Below are 7,604 nucleotides of genomic sequence, written 5' to 3'. Positions count from 1 at the left end.
GGGATGGGCGGTGGATGCCCAGACCTGGTGTCGCCTCCTTGGAGCAGAGTGGCACCAGGAGCAGCAGCAGCCACGTGAGCGGTGCCATTTTGCTCCCAGAAAGCATATTGTACCAGCAATGCAACGTGCACACAAAACTGCATGGCAGCTGTTTCACTAGGAAAATGCGTCAGAACAACTAATCTGTACTTGGGTAAGGGATGAGCCTGGGTGCACAGAGCGTATCAGGGGAAGAAGTGGCTGTACACAAAAAAATACTGGATCATTCTCAGCTGTTCCCACCAGCAGCCAATGGATCCAAGCTTGTGGGTCTTGTATGATAATCTATTGCTCCTGAAGCACTCTGCATTAATCAGTGATGATGTCCAGTACAGGTAGAGGAAATTCTATTTTATTTTGTGTTTGGACAGGGCTTTTAAGGTACTATCTGTATGTTACATTCTCTATATAACATTAATAGCTTTTGTTTGTACCACTAATGAAATTCTATAGCTTTTAAAGCATGTGGAAAAAAAATTCCTGTCATTTTTTTATGTAAGTAAGGTTTAGGGCAAATAGATGTCAGTACTCAGGGATATTTTCACTTTTATCTCATTAAACTTTACAAGTTTTACTGTGTTCCTGAATTCTTCAGAGAAGCTTCAAAATTCACAAGTTCATACAATTCACAGAGCATCTGTTGTGAAAAATAAAGAGATTGTGACTTCCAATTTAAATAACTAAGATTTCCATTATTAAAAATAAAATCCTTGTTATTTTAAATAAAGCTCAGAATAGTTAGTATGGGAACAGCATAAAAAATCTAACAAATTTCAGAATATGCAGGAAAGTTGTACGAATTGGAGAGCTCTGTTTGATCCATTGGAATTATCCCTGTGTATATGTGCAATGTGTAATTAGAAATTAGGCATTTAGATGGTGTTGGAGTCTGTAGGAGTTATGGAAAGGCATGGATCCCTAAGTACCAAAGCACCTGTTAAAGGCCCCTTTAAAGTAGCTTAATTCTTGTAAAATCAAAACAACTGAATTATTTTCAAGAGCTGTGCCACTACAACCATTTGGGATTCTGAAAATCTACTAATTGCTGTGTTTAAATGGATATCAGAATGAACTGTTTGATAGATGGAGAGCACAATAGGAGAAGAGGATAAATTTATTCCGTCCAGAGTTGCAGGAGATACCGAGGACCAGCTTTTGGCAGAGAAGAATTCTGGCGACGAGACAAAAAGCCCAGAGATGTCGGTGACTGTCAGTTACAAGAGGATGCTTCAATTGCATCTGAGGTTTGTTCAGGCCCTTGTGCACTGAAAATGAAGAATAAATTTGCATGTATCAAATTCAGTGTGAATTTTGTACAGCCCTAGTTCAATAATCTAAGTTTCCAAAAGCTCACTTTTAACAGTCTCGTTTAGCATCTTTCCTGCAGAGATCTCAAAGCGTTATCAGTGCTGCTCTGAGATCTTGCCTTTTCTTGATGGGTTGTAAAATGGAGACATAAAGCAGTATATTATTAATTTTGAATTCCTCCAGATCACCTGTTAGAAAATGGCACCACAGGGATGCTGTCCTTCCAGTGTCTGGCAGCTACAAAACACTTTCTATATTAGGTAAAGATGGAAGGAACAAAGCCCGAATCAGAATATTCTTATTAGAGTCACACATCCTTAACTGAATCAGGAAGTCAGAGCTCTCTGTTTCTGCTGTTTTTCTTTTTCTTTTTTTTTTTTTTTTTTCCCGTCAAAATATATTGGGATGGTATGGAGATCTGGAGTTCTGAAAGGGCCACATTCATATTGTCTCCATTTTTTCACAAATGTTCCCATATTACCAGTTTCTTTATACCCACTAAAGCAACATGTTCACTCCAAATGAGGGGCTGGTAGGAGCTCTGGCTTGAAAATACAAATTAAATGTTTAGAGAGGTGTTCTGTAGGGATAAGTGAGCTGAAGAGAGAACAGCCTTGAAAGGATGGGGACAGGGAGCTTGTGGTCAGCTTAAATGCAGCACTGACTGCAGTCCAACATTTTTAGAAGAATCTTTTGAATCATTTAGTGGAAAAAAAATACAAAGGCTCTATCATTTAGAGAAATGATGTCTAAATAAAGGTGTCAGTCCTTAATGGCTGGTTTTTGCACTTCTGCACTGAAATATTGCTACTAAATGAGCAAATTTAGGTGAAGACTTTTGCCCAGAGTTTCAGCGACAGCTCTGCAGCCCTGCCCTGCCTTTACCGGGGCTTCCTATAGTTAATGTATAGTACTCTACCCTATTGCAGAGCTGCGCTGTAAGCACAGGAGTTGTGGCTCTGCCAACATCTGGTGCCTGGCCGAGGCCACAGAAACGCACCCTTTGTCTTCAGGACTAAGTGAGGATGCTCAGGGCTGGGGATTGTTCTCTTCTTCATTGCTACTTAGTTGTCATGGTTATCACTTGACACCCTCTCCAAATTCTCTATTTAACAACTCTTGTAGTCCTTTTTTTTTTTTTTTTTTTTTTTTTTTTTTTTTTTTTACCCTGAATAACAGGAGGCTTGAAACTTGGAGTGGGAAAAGAAAAAAAAAAAAGAGGCACATTTGTGCTCAGAGGAGAATGTTTGCAAGGGCCTGAAAGACATTTCTGACCCACAGCCCCTGCAGCCCCCCCCACCCCGCAGACTAATAGGCTGCACGCTGTGACCAAAATGTCACTATTTTTAAGGTGTCTGACTTTTACCTGCCTCACATAATGGTCACTCTGAAAAGGATTTTGGCAGCTGGCTGACCACTAAGTATGAAGCTGACTTGTATTATTTTTATTTGTTTTACATTGTGGTCAGGGCTTTCACTTTTTTTTTTTTTTTTTTTTTTTTGAAAGAAGTATTAAAAGTAATAAATAATAATGAAACAACAACGGAGAAGAGGTAAAGGAAGAGGAAGCAGGCAGAGCAGAAGGATGCACAGACAGACAGGAGGGAACCCCACAATGGGTGCTGTGGGGTGGCCCTGCACGGTGCGGCCCGGCCCCAGCCCCGTTAGCTCAGCAATTTCCCGGCGGTCAGCCTGTCTTGCCATAATCACAGGCTGGCGCCACAAGTGTGTTTCTTAACTGCACGCTGTGCCTTGTAATGAATGTGTACTAAAATATACCAAACCACTCTGATCCGGGAGCAGCCATGACCTCAGGCTTGACAGCTCAACACCATATTTGCTTATATAGCCTGCCTGATAAAAAGGATGCCAGCTGCAATGAATGGAGTGTTTTCTCTCTATCTCTCTGCTCTAATTTTATGGTACGTGGAGTATGAATTAATTCAGTCCCACTCTGCTCTTTAACTGGCTGGGAGCTTCTCTGGGCTACCAGTGGTCACATAGCAGGCTGTGAAACACGGCTGGTGTGAGCTGTTACAGAGCAGCAGGCAGAAAGCACTTCTCTTAGGCAGAGAAGTTTCCACTTCTTCCACAGTTGTACACTTTCACTCCCAGCAAAAAACTTATCAGAGATCCAGATATGAATGGGTTATATTAAATTATGTAAAGACCACATTGTTCTGTCAGACTTCTTTACAACTCATAAATAAACTGTCTGAGTTTTAGAGACCCTCAAATGTAAATTCAGGATGCTTCTCTGTTTCATAAAGGCTTATACACCACAACCTTCATTCAAGCTCAGCAGGATTCCCTTTGTTTCTCTCACTTTTATGTTATCAAGAGAAACAAGACACAATATCAGAATCTCTATCACATCCAGTAATAATTTAAATAAATGTAATACAAAAACCCACTGAAAAGAAACATACAGAATCCCAGCTATGTTGATCAGAACAACTGAGATTAAATTCAGATAGTTTTCTGCAGCTGTTCTGCCATGTTTTGCATGCAGCTAACATGAGGAATCTTTGAACGCCATTTTCAAAGTACATGTCATTTTTACTTTTTTTTCTTTCCCACAGCCATAGGATTGTAAGGAAGACATTATTCACAAGAAAAGGTTCCTAAAAACACCTTCCATTTTGGTAATATTAGCTGGAGTGGCTGCTATTAGAATCTTACAAGACCATTAGTGATTAGTCATCATTAAAAAAGAGAAAAAAGTTAAGGAGTTTTTACAAACCTGCTTTCACAGTATAATTTACACAATAACTTTGATGAGATACATGTATTCTTTGCTTTGTCTTGTGTTTGAAGAACGAAGTCATTTTCCAGCTTATTTTAAGGTCTGGAAGGGACAATGCAGAGCGCAGTTATGTGTGGTTTCCCATTGGGTGGAGCACATGGTGGCTGCACACAACTTGCCTTGGAACTGGTAACCTGGCAGAACTTACAGCTCTGATGAAGAAATTCTTGCCCAGATTTGTACAGCATAAAAGGCACAGCCCATTTTCTGCTGTTTTTCCTTGAAGACACTTGCAGTCTCACTTTAGCCTTAGGTACATCATTCTCCTCATATAAATCCTATGTCAGACTGCTAGATGACATTAATTTGAGCAGGCAGCTGCACCCTGATTCTGGCTATGAATTTCTAAGAAAGGTTTATTATGGAGGAATTTCTCTAAATTTACAGTTCCATAAGGGAGAGCAAGTTCAGGTTGGGAACCATTGTGTAGTTGGCATGACCTCAGAAGACAAAGGCTGAGTTGAAGTGTTGTCTATCAGGATGACATGGCCTTTGGTCTGGCTGCAGTCTGTGAGGTATGTGCTTCTTATGCACAACTGTGAGGATAATCAACCTGCCTGAAGTACTTTAGATCACCTCTGGTTGTGGGGAACAGCTGAAGCTCTTCTTCATGAGAGTATCCCTGACTGAACAAAAGATTTGAAAATTTGAAGAAGATGAATTGATTGGTGATCTTTTTCAGTCCATCAATGCAAAGCTGCTGCCACACCACGAATCTGGCTTTTGCGATTCTTTGTACACTGAGGCAGATTGTGTTAAACTCTAACTACTCATTTATTCATTCTCCTTAGGTAAGCAGAAACACTGTGTAAGGAAGTGTAACTTTGGGCAAATTAATGGTGGAGAGATCAACTTTAAAACTGACCTTCACTACCTAACTCCCTTGTGGAACACAGCTTGACTGTATCTCACCTACCCCTGGAGTTTTTTTATTATTTTGTAAATTTAGATATTGAATTTAGGCAGCACAGCACAGCGAATGCCACTTATGCAAAGTGATATTATTTCTCATAGTATCCCTAAACTTGAGATTTCTGGCATTGATCCATTGCTTGCTTCCTGCTGCATTAAACTGGTACTTCTCAGATGCTGACAGCCGTGCACATAAGGTGAATGGAGATTGAGACAGTTTTCAGTCTATCCGGTAAAGTGCTACTGCTTCAAAGCTTTTAGAGCAGACTTTACTCTGATGTTGGAAAGGCTGTTATTACACACAAACATTTTCCTTTTCCTTCCTTCCTTCCTTCCTTCCTTCCTTCCTTCCTTCCTTCCTTCCTTCCTTCCTTCCTTCCTTCCTTCCTTCCTTCCTTCCTTCCTTCCTTCCTTCCTTCCTTCCTTCCTTCCTTCCTTCCTTCCTTCCTTCCTTCCTTCCTTCCTTCCTTCCTTCCTTCCTTCCTTCCTTCCTTCCTTCCTTCCTTCCTTCCTTCCTTCCTTCCTTCCTTCCTTCCTTCCTTCCTTCCTTCCTTCCTTCCTTCCTTCCTTCCTTCCTTCCTTCCTTCCTTCCTTCCTTCCTTCCTTCCTTCCTTCCTTCCTTCCTTCCTTCCTTCCTTCCTTCCTTCCTTCCTTCCTTCCTTCCTTCCTTCCTTCCTTCCTTCCTTCCTTCCTTCCTTCCTTCCTTCCTTCCTTCCTTCCTTCCTTCCTTCCTTCCTTCCTTCCTTCCTTCCTTCCTTCCTTCCTTCCTTCCTTCCTTCCTTCCTTCCTTCCTTCCTTCCTTCCTTCCTTCCTTCCTTCCTTCCTTCCTTCCTTCCTTCCTTCCTTCCTTCCTTCCTTCCTTCCTTCCTTCCTTCCTTCCTTCCTTCCTTCCTTCCTTCCTTCCTTCCTTCCTTCCTTCCTTCCTTCCTTCCTTCCTTCCTTCCTTCCTTCCTTCCTTCCTTCCTTCCTTCCTTCCTTCCTTCCTTCCTTCCTTCCTTCCTTCCTTCCTTCCTTCCTTCCTTCCTTCCTGTTTCTTCCTTCCTAGTTCCTTCCGAGTTCCTTCCTTCCGAGTTCCTTCCTTCCTTCCGAGTTCCTTCCGAGTTCCTTCCTTTTCCTTCCTTCCTTCCTTCCCTCCTTCCTTCCTTCCTTCCTAGTTCCTTCCCTCCTTCCTTCCCTTCGAGTTCCTTCCGAGTTCCTTCCTTCCTTCCGAATTCCTTCCTTCCGAGTTCCTTCCTTCTTCCTTCCTCTTTGATAGCTTTTTATGTCAGGGAAATTGGAATAAAGGAGAAATAATAATAAAGTGTATTTTAAAATGAATACAAGCAGCTCTATTTGCATGTGAAAAATTAAATACTCAGGAGGCAAATAGGCTAATGTTAGCAGTAACAATTTATTTTGGCACAGACCATGCCAAATCACATGGAAGAAGTTTGCATGTCTAAAGGAAAATCTTACAGACACACCAAACTCAAGCAATTGAGTTAAATATCCCCAGAAGAGATTCATATAGAGCGCAGTGGAGACATAAGTTAATCAAAGACTTTGCACGACACCGTGACTCCACAACTGTAGAATGAGGAACAGTATTAGAACACTGGTGAGGATAGCAACACCAGCATTTTGAAATCCTCACTTTGGTCAATGTTTCTGAAGTCGCGGGGTCTTATTCAGCAATCTGGAACAGCTACAGCACCTCTAAAAAGACTGCAACATGCTATGCAGATGGAATTGCATGAAGTTAATGCTGAATTGAATTAATTTGCATAGCATTAGTTCTCACAGACTAGTAAGTGTTTTTCCATTCCTTTGTACATTGTAATTCCAGCCAGACACTCTTCTTTTTTTTTCAGCTGCAACTTCCTTTCAACATATCCACGGCTTCATGTCTGACCATCGCTCCTAAATGAACAACAGTTTTCATCGTTTCTATTGAGTCAGCACTTGAGATCATAGACTTCATCAAAATCTGGTGGTTTTTGTGTTGTTTCTACTTCCTTTATCACATATGGCACACTGTGATTGCGTTACCCTTAGTAAATGTTCCCCTCTGCTTCTGGCCTGTGTCGTTCTTGCAGGACACAGCTAGAGAGCTGAATGGATCTGGTCAGAGGAAGAGAGAAGCAAAGGGGAAGAAGAACTGCAAAAAGAACAAGTGAAACTTTCTGCACAGCAAGTTACTTCCCCTCATGCAAAACACAGGAGAAGGCCATAGCTGGTCATGATACTGACCATGAAATGAAAGGAAAAGAGTTTGAAGAGAGACCTGACTCTCTGGACAGATTTACAGTGGTGCTTCTGTAACAAAGGCTGGGCATAAGATGGGTAGTCAGGAAGCACAGAGGAATATGTCTGAAAAAGAAAACTTGCCAAAGGACAGACATCATTTTTCCAGAGCAATGGTGTTAATATTTTCCATAATCCATATGCAAGGTTGTAACTTGGCTGATATACAATAAATATTTATTATTTTTGTGCAGACATAAGGTTTGTTAGGAAGAGAAACAGGTATTGAATAAATACCCTAAGGTATGCTGCAGGC

The 7,604-nt window shown here is 41.2% G+C and overlaps 1 long non-coding RNA gene across 1 annotated transcript; it reads left to right on the top strand.

Moving 5' to 3' along the window:
* Positions 1-317: 317 nt before the first annotated feature.
* Positions 318-7,032, top strand: LOC136044561 (uncharacterized). Its single transcript, XR_010621830.1, has 3 exons — positions 318-374; positions 1,167-1,283; positions 6,916-7,032. It is a non-coding gene; the product is annotated as an uncharacterized LOC136044561 (long non-coding RNA).
* Positions 7,033-7,604: the final 572 nt, after the last annotated feature.

This window comes from Cyrtonyx montezumae, unplaced genomic scaffold (genome assembly GCF_038088225.1).
Source record: "Cyrtonyx montezumae isolate F1298 unplaced genomic scaffold, pur_monq_1.0 scaffold_116, whole genome shotgun sequence".
In the NCBI taxonomy this organism is placed as follows: domain Eukaryota; kingdom Metazoa; phylum Chordata; class Aves; order Galliformes; family Odontophoridae; genus Cyrtonyx; species Cyrtonyx montezumae.
Note: the sequence above shows the minus strand (reverse complement) of the source record. Positions and strands in the feature narration are given on the sequence as shown.